Here is a 13,752-nt window from a genome sequence, read left to right as displayed (position 1 = left end):
AATTTAACAACGGACTAGCGACGAATTTACTTATTTTTTAAAAATTGAAAATTAGCGACAGATTAGCAACGCATTATCGACGAAATTTTGCGACAAAAAAATTTTGTCGTTAAATCCGTTGTAGCTATTTTTAGTTGTGAATCTTCGCGCATAAACACGTTTTTTTGTAGTGCTACGCCCTTTCAAGATGATGTGGAAATGAGATTTTGAAGGTGAGAGAGTATTGCTGGGAGAATGATAACTTTTTTTTTTTTTTTGATAACCTTAATCAGTAACTAATTCATTTTAATTTGCTTTAAAATGGGATTAACTCACAAAATTTCATACCATAATAAACTTATTATTATTATTATTTAATAATAAAGCATTCCATCCTTGACATTACAAATATTTAGAATGACAGCGAAATCGAAAGATACCAACTACAAATTTAAATTGATAGAGAAACATAGTATTACATTCATTATTTAATAATAGTATATTTTATGTCAAACCGCATACAACTCAAACATTATTATAATAGCACAGAAGCAGATTAATATTCAAGATCTATCATCCCAGGACTGTGATTGAAGATAGTCAATGATTCCTTTGTCGAGGCGGAATGCTTTGGTGAGAACATCGTCTGAAATTGACGGCTCAGATCCAAAGACAGAATTAGCAAGGATCACAAATCCTGGCTTTTGGCTACTGAAAGATGAAAACACCGTAGCATTGGTGCGCCCAACGTTGTAGAGGAAGTGAACGAGTCCCTTGGGAAAAATGAAGACGTCGCCAGGTTTAAGAGTTTTGGGGAAAAGCTTATTCTTTTGACCGTTGAGTGGGTTTGAAGAGACAAACCCAACTTCAAGAGTGCCTCTCAGAACAAACACAACTTCAGTGGCTCGAGGGTGGGATTAGGCCATTGCGTTCAAAATCTGTACGAGCGATTGACAACCCCATGGTGTTCAGCCCTGGGAATCGGTCCACATTTAGATACTTTACTAACAGTACAGTCCCAAATTACCTTGACTAACACCTCCAGCAGGGGTGTTAAACCCAGCAGGCATGTAGAAATCATTTGCTTCAACAAGGTTTGGGTCCTTGCAAGGCTTCCCATTCACAAACACTGCATGCATGTATCAACCAATATAGTTACGTTAACCAAGAAAGAAAGAGTACGTAATGCTTAGTTCACTAGTTCAGTAGATAATATTTGAGAGTAGAAGAAAGAAAGACGTAATGCTCCCAAAGGTATCCCTTCAACTGACAGCCAGAGGACTAACCCTCGTCTCAACGGTCAGCACACTAAGTAGTAGAGGACTGACCAAATGGTTTGCTCCATTCACATGGGCGAGAATCGAACGATCGAACCCCCGATCTCATGCTTAAGGACAAGGTGCTGAACCACCACACCAACCATGTTGGTTAATTTATGATAAAAATCATAATACTTAGCTTATTACTGAAAATTTTATACCAATTTAAAATAAATAAACTGTTACTTATAAATTATAAGTTATAAGAGATGTTAGTAGTATTCAAATGTGAAATTATGATACTATTTAGCTAAAAATAATTGTTCATAATGATAAATGTTATAATATTTATAACTGAAATTGTGATATTTACAAAGTGTAATTTTAATTTAAACATTGTAATACTTTATACACGAAGTGTTACTTATGAAATAAAGTGTAATACTTATGATAGATATTGTAATATTAATATGTGAAATTGTGATACTATTTAGGATAAAATTGATTATATTGTACTGTTATTAATGACAAATATTACAATACTTATAATTGAAATTGTGATATTAAATCCTGACCAGTCTCACAGACAAAAATTGATGAGAGGATCTCACACAAATTTTAATAGAAGAGAGGAATTATATATATGAAGGCATTATGAAAATGTAAATGTGTACCTGCAGCTTGGGGATCGGCAACTGCAACACAAAAATCTTGCAAGGGGTTGTTATCATATGCGCGAGCAAACGAAGCTAGTAAAGCCAAAAGGACTATGGATGCCATTTGGAGACTCACCATTGTTAGTTGTGCCTATTTCTCTGTAAATGCTTTGTTAAGTTTTTTTTAGAAGATATGTCGGATTCAAAACAGGGAAGGTGCCTATTTATATAGTAATTCAAATAGACTTGAATGTGTATGTTTTCTATTTTATTTTCATTTATTTATTTACGCAAATTTTGGTGGCCGGAGAGATCGACTTCCCATGCAAAGGTTTAATGAAAGATTTAAATATTACGTACCTAACAGTCTATCAAAGGAAATTATAGGCGCAGAGTATAGACCTTAAGCTATTTCAAATGAAGCAAATTTCAACCCAACAAATTAAATACAATTATTAGATAATATTTAGACGAGTTAATTCTATTTTGGTTCTAGATTTATAGGTAACCGTCCACTTTTAATCTATTTTTATCAGAACATTCACATTTGATTATAATATTATTATGGCAAGACTATTTTTTGTCTTCCATCAACAAAATTGTTAAAATATCGTTAAATAGAAAGACATTTCGATCATTTTTATACTGATGTAGTATATACAGATAGTATTCTCTACGATGTACGGTTCAAGGTCGGTTCTTGGTTTTGATCCTTTGCCTAGTCTGCTTGTTGGTTTAATAGGAAGAACCCGGTATACGTGACAGTGGGTCAAATATATTTGAGCTAATAGTTGTGTAGAAATAGCCAAAAGTCCTCTCTGACAGTAATTAATGTGGTATTTATATGGATCAGAAGGGGACATGTCCCGGGTCAACGGCATGTGCAGCACGTGGAGGCCATGCACGGTCCAGGCTGAGGTCCAAGAGAACTTAGCCACGTGCCCTGATATCCCTGAGCACACCGTAGAGTACCATGAGGCAACAGTAGGTCGGTCCGACCTAGACAGTTCGATGAGTTGAAGACCACAAAGCCATTCCACGAGTTTAACCCTTGGTCAAGCCCGGTAGGCAAAGAAGGTCGGGAAGGCGAGATCTCTAGGTCGGGTCGGGGTAGGCCTGCCCTAAGAGGCGTTACCGACCAACATACAGGCACAGTGTCCAGGGAATAATCCCCATCATATACAAAGTGAGTTGACATTGCTATATTTTTATGTTTATTTTTTATTTTTTGAAAAAATCTATAATTGAAGACTGAAATGTTTTTGTATTTAACGGCATTAACATTGTTTTGTTGATAGAGAACCAAAAACGATCATACCACAATAATACTAGGACCAAATGTGAACGTTCTGATAAAAAATATTAAAATTGGACTACCACCAATAAATCTAAGAAAAAATTAAAAATGAAATTAACCCATATTTTGATCTATCTATACCTTATCAGTATTTTTAATTTATTTTATCTTTATTTTTTAAAAAAAATTGTTGAACATTTTGTAATATTTATTTATTTGATTAAAACTGGACTACCACCTATAAATCTAGGAAAAAATTAAAAATGGAATTAACCCATATTTTGATCTATCTATACCGTATAGTAGTATCTGTTCATACATACTTTCTCAACCTGTTGAAGCACAAAGAGTTAGTATCGCCTTCACTAAGACTCGATCTCGTGACCCCCGTATGAGAGAGCCACTACATGCCATTTGAGCATGGCTAATGGCTAGTAATATTTATTAGTTTGGTATAGTAGGAAAATTTAATTCAATAGTTAGTGGTTCTATACATTATTTTATTAATATGTTATCAATATATTAAAATAAAATTATAAATTAATTTTTTAATAGGAAAAATAGTATTTTTGTTCCCTGAATAATTATATGCATATAGCGCATTATTTCTCCCACAAATTATTTATGTATCTACATTACACCTTTAATTATTTCGAAAGTTTTAATTTTTGTCCCTCTCTGTTAAATGGCATTTGGACCGTAAACAATAAGGTTAAGCTAATACTAGACTACTAGTAACATAGTTAATGCTGATAAAATACAACGTTCTAATATTTTAAACGATTCCATTTTGAATAGTCCTTAATTCCTCTCTATCGCGCAAACTAACAGTTAATTTATTCGTTCTATTTATTTTATTTTACTGTGATTTGCATGCATAATATTTTTTTTAGGAATAAGGGTCAAATAGGCCATTCAACTACACACCAAAATATAATTAGGCAACCGAACTAAAAAAAAAATACTACAATTAGGTCACTGAATAGTATAAATTCATACAGTTTCACTAAAAATGACTTGTTTACATGTTGATACGTTGACGTGTCGATTACCAAATTAAAAAATAATTGTTAAATATTATTTTAATAATTTTAAATAAAATAATTATTTTAAAATATTTATAAAAAAAAAAAGAATCCGCCGGAGTCGAAGGGCACCCCTTCATCTCCGGCCAGCCATGGAGAGGAAGGGTTCTCCATTGTTGGCCGGAGACCAAGGGGTGCCCTTCGTCTCCGCAAAGGGCTTTTTTTTTTTTTAATAATTATTTTATTTAAAATTATTAAAATAAAATTTAAAATTATTTTTAAATTTGGTAATTGGCATGTCAGCGTATCAACAGGTAAACAAGTCATTTTTGATCAAATTGTATGAATTTGTGTTATTCTTGAGGAACCTAATTGTAGTTTTTTGAGTTTGGTGGCCTAATTACATTTTGGTGAGTAGTTGAGTAGCCTATTTGACTTTTATTCCTATTTTTTAACTTCTTCTTTTGTGCACGTGATCATATTAATTACAACTTACAAGCTTGGCAAAATTTGTGGCATGAGGAGATAGAGAGACGCAGTCTATCCACAGCTCGATCGCATATATACCACCTATTTTAGTACGTAACTCTTTTTATTGTTGATGGGTTTTCTTCCATTGATGATAATGTGCACATGCATCTACTAAGAATAGGGCCAAGCTAAAACTGTACCGTCTTCGTTCAAAAAAAAAAAAAAAAAAATGTACCGCCTATACAAGTGGATGAAGCCAATTCAACTCTGGATTATAACAAGTTTGGCGCTACAATAACGCAATAGTTATATATTATGAATTAGGGTGCATGTAATAAATTAACTCTTAATGTTGTTAGGTCATGATATATATAAATTAGGGTGCATGTAATAAATTAACTCTTAATGTTGTTAGGTCATGATATGGCTACGGGTGTTAGCAAATAGAACTTTCGATAAACTACTCGTGTTCGTGTTTAGCAAGTAGTGTTTGTTTATGTTCGTTTATTAAGGTAATATGATACTTATTCTTTATTTTTCTTTTACTTTACTTTTTCATATCAAGTAACTCAAAAAAATTATAATTTTTTCTTTTCATTTTTCTTCATCCAATTTATTCAAATATAAAAAGGAAAATTTATAATTTATGCCCCTCACAAATATGTCAATTATCAATGTCACTCTTAAATTATTAGTGATGTAAATATTACCTCTCAATTTTTAATACGTGGCATATATTATATTGCCCCTACCCTAATAGGAGGAAGAAAAAAGATTGTTGTCGGTGGAAAGAGAACAAACGAAGAAAGAAAAATAGTGGAAAAAAAGTGGTCTTCGAATAGGAAAAACGGTTTTAACCACATTTACACCACTAATTGATAAGCTTAATTTCTAGACATTTTTAGAGTAATTTTAGTAAGTGATTTGCATAAATAAATTAAGTTTAGTGTTGATCTTATTATAAATATTATATTTATTTATAAGTTACTAGTTTAGATTGGTTTTAATAAATATTAGGCTAATGTTGCATTTTTTTATTAATATAAATAAGAATTTTATTTTAACCATAGGATTACATTTATTTGGTAGTTTTATATATTCAATAATTTTAGATAAATGTTTTAATAATTAGGTTTAGTTAAGTTGCGTCATTAGGTTATAATTATTATTAACTTAACATTATTTTATTTGATTTGATTTGTCTTTGAGGGACGCAGGACTGCAACAAAAGGAGGAAAATTAAATTGGGTTTCCCTTGGGGCTACTGGAACTGACGCATGACGCAAGAAAAGGAAAAAAAAAAGAAAAGGGAATTAATTTGGGGTTTGCAAAAGAAAAGGAACGACGAAGCAAAAAGGCTCATCTGAGTTTAGGTGTATTTATTTCGGCTCTGGCAGAGGGAGAAAAAGAGACAGAACAGGGAAAGTGAAGGAGTAGACTACTAAGGCTAGGGTGCGCAGCAGCGGCTTTGGCGCGGAAGCGAAGACTCCATCGCAAGGAATTTTCGAGTTCTAATCGCGGCTATCTTCTTCTTAGGCTTGAATTATTTTCCTTTTTCTTCACTTTTATTCTTGTTTATTAAATTTCCAGATTAATAATTTCTTGAATAGTTCATGCAATTAATTATGATTATTGGCTAGAAGTTTTAATTAGGGATTTGGATTAGCCTTGGATTAGATTAATTGACTATTCTTCGTGTGTTGATTCTTCTAAGTTTCAGTTAAATAATTGAACTTGATTATATTTATCTTATGAATTTTAGTTGTGAATTGTGTGACTGGCCATTGCATATTTCTATCATTAGGGTTTATAAGAAGAACTGACAGGTGAATTATGAACCTGGACCTCGTAAGATAGACATAATTGACCTAAACTAGACATAGCTTTAGGTATTTGTGGTGAGTTTTGGTTGTTGCTTAATGGGTTCAATTAATGTTGGTGAAATATCGACGGATGATCACAGTTAATTGGATACAACCTAGTAGCTCGACGGAGTATTAGGATATAAATGAAGCAATCATCACTATAATCGCATGAATCAATACTTAGGATGGTTAGTTAATTATCTAATAGGTGAACCCAAATCCCTAGTCTTTTATCAATCACTAATAATTCAGGGTAAGGCAATATGTGTCACATTTTGAAATTTTAAGGGCAACATTTACTTCAGTAATAATTCAAGGGTGACATTGATAATTGAAATTATTTTGAGGGGCATAAATGATAAATTTTTCTATAAAAAAATGTAATGAGAATAATACTTCTAAAAGTACCCTTAACATTTTCCATGCAATTGACTTGTGACTAGAGCTATCAAAACTGGCCGGCAGAGCGGGCCCCGCCAAAGCCCGCCCAAAAAGGGCCCAAAAATAGCTACCCCGCGGCGCCTCCCTAGGCCTGCGGGGGCCGCCAACTCCTCCACACCTTTTTTTTTTTTCTAAATAAATATTAACCATGTTGCTGGGCTAGGGCTGCTGGAAAATTAGCAACAATATAATCCGTATTAATATACAAACTTATTAATTATTTATCTCTTTTTTTTTATAATAAATTATTTATCTCTTTTAAACATTGTAGAATTTAGAGAGACAAGGAAGATTGCCTACAATCGACAAGATATTGATGAAGTTAGAGACATATGGTGCAAGCTTTTTATTGATGAATATATGGCTTAATAAATTACTTTTTTAATTTGATGAATTATGAGATTTATGTTAAATACTTGTTATTAATAATTGTAGTTTCAAAGTATTATTAGTAATTGTAGAATTTATTAGTCTAATTAGTTGTGATATTTATTAGTTTGATTAATTGAGAAATTTATTAGTTTGAATGTTAATTTGTTGCACAGGTTTTGAAACTTGATGTGAATTGTAAAATTGATGCACATGTTTTAGGTAGATTCGTAAAATAAATTTAATGATTAAAAAAATAAACGACGTTCTTATAATATTTTAAAAAAAAAATAAAAATCACATATGGCGTCGGTTATTTAAAAAAAAAACGACGCAATATGTATTTTTTATTTTTAAAAAAATATAATACGACATTTGTTTCATCTTCGTAATATATAAATCTCATTGTCCTCATATGCTTCAAACACCTCCTTGTATTGTATGACATGTTAAACATAATGTAGTGCTATTCCATCTCGTTGGAACATCTAGCTGTAAAACACATTTTGCTTCCATCTCGAAAAGATTAGCAAGATCTCTAAATTTTTGGAGACTTGCAGGTGAATTCCTAACGCATCTAACAGCATCCCTAATCCTCATAACCGAACTATCAGTAAATTTTAACCCATCCTGCACCACCAAGTTCAATATGTGGTCTATGCACTTCATGTGCATTAGTGACTCCTAACAGAGTTTGTACCCTGTTTGTAAGGACAGCCCATGTGGTAAGAGTGCTCTACTTACAACCGAGAGGTTATGGGTAACCTAGGCTGGTTTAACTCCTTGTGGTTCTTTGTCGGATAGGGTCGAGTTTGTACCCCAAGACAACAATTTGCTTTTAAAAAAGCCCATAGTGGAAGAGACATTGTCTACGGTGACAGTAAATACATTTTTTATTTCCCACTCAATCAAACAACTCTCTAAGGCCTTAGAGACATGCTCCCCCTTGTGAGAAGAAACATGGACAAATTAAATTAAAGGATATGATTTTCTTGTAAAACTGTAAAGTGACGCCAAGCGTGTATGCAGGTCATGGGTACACATGAGTCAAGCCTTTTTAAGCTCAATCTAATGTGGGATAAAGACTACTTTCAATCCTTCCCATCATAATTTTTCAACTCAAATGAGTTTATTTTGATAATCAATTTCACGCATTATCCATTTTGAGCATATAATATATCAATTTCTTAGTCTTATTTCGGAGACACCGAATCCACTTTGACCTGACTTAAAATAGTCACTTAAAATGTCATGTTTGCTAAAAAATTTCAACAAATGTTTTGGTATCACATAGGTCAGGTGGTTACCCTCATGTTCTATGTATTTAAATCCTAAGGCATTTTATCTTGCTAATAAATGTAACAATTTATTTTTGAGAAGTTATTAGGCTATCCTCATCCTAGTAAACGAGCCCATTTCGAGACGATGTGGAAAGTAATGTAAATATATATATATTTTTTCGTTTTTATATTATTTTGTTAGCTTATGTGGCTTGCAAGGCTACTATAATAGTCTTGAAAGCCTGATTTTTATAGTTGCATTTTCTTTTTTATTTGTTATTTTATTATTATATTTATAATATAAAAAGAAAGTGAGAGATTATTGCAGGAAACGATAATCTTAATTATTAACTAATTCATTTTAATTTGCTTTAAAATGGGATTAACTCACAAAATTTCATACCATAATAAACTTCTTATATTGTTTAATAATAGAGCATTCCATCCTTCACATTACGGAAGATACCAATTACAAATTTAAATTGATATAGAGAAACATAATATTACATTCATTATTTAATAATAGTATATTTTATGTGAAACCGCATACGACTCAACATGATTATATTAAGTAATAATAGCACAGCAGCAGATTATTAGACAAGATCCCAGTCCTGAGATTGAAGAGAGTCAATGTCATTTTTCTTGAGGCGGAATGCTTTGGTGAGAACATCGTCTGAAATTGGCGGCTCAGATCCAAAGGCAGAATTAGCAACGGACACAAATCCTGGATTTTGGCTACTGAAAGCCGAAAACATTACAGCATTTGTGCGTCCAACGTTGTAGAAGAAGTGAACAAGTCCCTTGGGAAAAATGAAGACGTCGCCAGGGTTAAGAGTTTTGGAGTAAAGCTTATTCTTTTGACCGTTGAGTGGATTTGAAGAGACAAAGCCAACGTAAAGCTTGCCTTGCAGAAGAAACACAACCTCAGTGGCTCGAGGGTGGGTGTGGGGTGGGATTATGCCATTGCGTTTAAAATCTGTACGAGCGATTGATAACCCCATGGTGTTCAGCCCTGGGAATCGGTCCACATCTAGAAACTTTCATTAGAACTAAGATTAACACCTCCAGTAGGGGTGTTAAACCCAGCAGCCATGTAGAAATCATTTGCTTCAACACGTTTTGGGTCCTTGCAAGGCTTCCCATTCACAAACACTGCATGCATTGCAAGTATCAACCAATATATATAATAGCACAATTTAGTTAACCAAGAAACTGAGAACCAGACGGCTCGAATTTAAGATAGTTTTTTGTACCAATTTGAAATAAATATACTGTTACTTATAACCAGTTGATCTGACTACAATCTAACTTGTGTCACAGACAAAAATTGCTGAGACGGTCTCACATAAATTTTGACAGAAGAGAGAAATTATATGAAGGCGTTATAAAAATGTAAATGTGTACCTGCAGCTTGGGGATCGGCAACACAAAAATCTTGCAATGGGTTGTTATCATATGCGCTAGCAAACGAAGCTAGTAAAGCCAATAGGACTATGGATGCCATTTGGAGACTCACCATTGTTGTGCCTATTTCTCTGTAAATGCTTTGTTAAGTTTTTTTAGAAGATATGTCGGATTCAAAACAGGGAAGGTGCCTATTTATATATTAATTCAAATAGACTTGAATGTGTATGTTTTCTATTTTATTTTTATTTATTTATTTACTCAAATTTTGGTGGCCGGAGAGATCGACTTCCCATGCAAAGGTTTATTGAAAAATTTAAATATTACGTACCTTCCAGCCTAATAAAGGAAATTATAGGCGCAGAGCATGGACCTTAAGCTATTTCAAATGAATCAAATTTCAACCCAACTAATTAAATACAATTATTAGATATTTAGATGACTTAATTCCATTTTTAGTTCTCTATCAATAAAACTGTTAAAATGTCGTTAAATATCAAGGTATTTCGATCATTTTTATACTGATGTAGTATATACAGAGAGTATTCTCTAGGATGTATGGTTCAAGGCCAGTTCCGGGTTTGGATCCTTAGCCTAGTCTGCTTGTTGGTTTAATAGGAAGAGCCCGATATACATGATAGTGGTTGAGAGGTATCTGAACTAATAGTTAGTGTGTAGAAATAGCCAAGAGTACGTCCCCTCTGACAGTAATAAATGCGGTATTTATATGGGTCGCAAGAGGAAAGGTCTTAGGCCAACGACGTGTGCAGCACGTGGAGGCCATGCACGGATCTAGGCAGAAGCCCAAAGGAACTTAGCCATGTGCCCTGATATCCCTGAGCACACTGCATAGCAGCACGAGGCACCAGTAGGTCGGTCCGACCTAGACAGGTCAATGAGTTGTAGACCGCGAAGCCATTCCACGAGTCTAACGCTCGATCAAGCTTGGTAGACAAAGAAGGTCGGACGGGAAGGTGAGATCTTTAGGTCGGTTGTGGTCTGGTCGGGCTGGGCCCGCCCTAAGGGTCTGTTACCGATAGAGGACCAAAAATGATTATACTACAATAATACTAGGACCAAATATGGACGTTCTGATAAAAAAATAAATTTGGACTGTCACCTATAAATTTAGAACAAAAAATGGAATTAACTCATATTTTGATCTATCTATACCTTATAAGTATTTTTATGTTTATCTTTATTTTTTTAAAAAAAATTGTTGAACATTTAGTAATATTTATTAGTTTGGTATAGTAGGAGAATTTAATTCAATAGTTAGTGGTTCTATTATTTTATTAATAGGTTATCAATATATAAAAGAAAATTCAACAATACTATATATACCACAATGATAGTCCCACCAGTTAAATACAAAGAGAAGTTGGAGGTGGGGTGAATAGCTAGACTTTTCAAACTTTTCAATGAAAATTCTAACTTTAAGTACTTTTTTTTTTTTTTTTGAGTGCTACTCACTCTATTACAACGTAGTATCTGTTCATAGCTAGGCGTGAATCCAAGCACAAATATCAACAGTCGCCTCCACTGAGGCGAGAACCCACTTTCTTCCATGTGGGAGCGTAAACCGGATGCCACTATACCACAAGGTCTTCTGCAACTTTAAGAATTTATTAAGATCAGTTGGAAATAAAATGTTTTTCTAAAAAGTGATTCATTTTTTAGATAACATTTTCAGTTTCAAGTATTTGGCTAAAAGTTAGAGAATAGTCCTAATATATTTGGTTGAAAGTTTTATTATTATTTTTTTTAATGTTTGATTCATTATTTTTTTAAAACCATAAACATAAATTCATTACAAAGTTCTTTCTTATAAAATACGGAGTATTAATTATTTTAATGATGATGATTATGATTTATATTAAAATAAAATTATAAATTAATTTTTTAATAGAAAAAATAGTACTTTTGTCCCCTGAATAATTATATGCATATAGGACATTTTTCTCACAAATGATTTATGTATCTACATTATCCTTTCAATTATTTCGAAAGTTGCGATTTGTATTCCTCTTTGTTAAATGGCATTTGGACTGTAAAAAATATGGTTAAGCTAATACAGTAATACTACTAACATTAGTTAATGCTGATAAAATACAACGTTCTAATATATTAAACAATTCCATTTTGAATAGTCCTTAATTAATTCCGCACTATCGCGCAAACTAACAGTTAATTTATTCGTTCAGTTTATTTTATTTTAGGAATAAGCTTCAAATTGACCATTGAACGAAACGTGAAAGTGTAATTTGGTCACTGAATGAAAAAAAAAGTGCAATTAAGCAATTTAACATTTCAAATGTATGCAATTTCATCTGATAGCAGGTTTCATGTTGACGTGGATGATGATTTGGCATTTTTATTTTTTAAATTTCCTTTTTCATTTCTTATTTTTATTTGGAATAAGGTTCAAATTGGCCATTGAACGAAACATGAAAGTAAAATTTGGTCACTGGACGAAAAATAAGTGTAATTAGGTCACTCAACACTCCAAATGTATGTAATTTTACCTGATAGCAGGTTAACACTCCATCTAGCAGGTTGCATGTTGACGTGGATGATGATTTGACATTTTTTTAAAGTTTCCTTTTCATTTCTTCTTTTTATTTTTGAAAATCCTTTTCAAGCATAAAATCTGCTTCAATATATAGTTAGTTTTTTTTTTTTGAGAAATATATATTCAGTTTATAATTTTATATAATAATTAATTAAGATGTTAATAAGTAGAATGAAGCAGGATTCCCTTCTCGCAGTGCACTACTTTGGAGCTAAGTTAAACAAAAGATGGACCAAACATTACTTTGGTGCTAAAATCTCTCTTCACAGTGCACGTTCTATCATTATAATTTGCAAAAAATTTGTTGCAGTACCTAGTTCTTTTGTATGAACATATACACCCTTCAAATATTTTTCAGCGAACAAAACGGGCTATAAAAAATTGAAACTGCATATTGATGAAGTCTACGAACGGATAAATTTCAATCTGAAGAAACCCCGAAGCAACAACGAAACAAATAGGGATTTTAGGCGTGATTTGAGAATTTCACAGTTGATTTGGAGATTTCTGATTGAAGTTTTGTTTTTTTTTTTTTTTTGAAAGAATGATTGAAGCTTAGTTTGCTTAATTTGCCTAGTAGATGGTGGAAGAAAGAGTAAAGGAAGAAAGGAAAGGACCAGGCACATTCTGCAGCAGATTTTATGCAAGAAAATGATTTTTTTAAAAAATTAAAGTGTTAACTTGCTATCAGGTGAAATTGCATACATCTGAAGTGTTGAATGACTTAATTGTATTTTTTTTCAATAAACAAGTTACATTTTCACGTTTCATTCAGTGCCCAATTTGGATCTTATTCATTTGTTTTATTGAAATTCGCACCCGTAACACGAGTAGTACGTAACTCTGGACCTTATTCATTTATTTTATTGTGATTTGCACGCATAACACGAGTAGTACGTAACTCTTTTTATTGTTGATGGGATTTCTTCATTGATGATAATGTACACATACACTAAGAATAGGGCCAAGCTAAAACCGTACAGCGTAAACAAGTGGATGAAGAGAATTCAACTCTGGATTATAACAAGTTTGGTGCTACAATAACGCAATAGTTATATATTATGATGGATTAGGGTGCATGTAATAATTAACTCTTAATGTTGTTAGGTAATGGTTACAGGTGTTAGTAAA

The 13,752-nt window shown here is 32.7% G+C and overlaps 2 pseudogenes; both read right to left on the bottom strand.

The window, feature by feature from the left end:
- Positions 1–479: 479 nt before the first annotated feature.
- Positions 480–2,033, bottom strand: LOC115998926 (annotated as a pseudogene).
- Positions 2,034–9,082: 7,049 nt separating this feature from the next.
- LOC116000353 lies at positions 9,083–10,427 on the bottom strand (annotated as a pseudogene).
- Between the last annotated feature and the right edge of the window lie 3,325 nt (positions 10,428–13,752).

The sequence above is a fragment of the Ipomoea triloba genome, chromosome 12 (assembly GCF_003576645.1).
Source record: "Ipomoea triloba cultivar NCNSP0323 chromosome 12, ASM357664v1".
NCBI classification, from domain to species: domain Eukaryota; kingdom Viridiplantae; phylum Streptophyta; class Magnoliopsida; order Solanales; family Convolvulaceae; genus Ipomoea; species Ipomoea triloba.
This window is presented reverse-complemented; position numbering and strand designations above follow the sequence as displayed.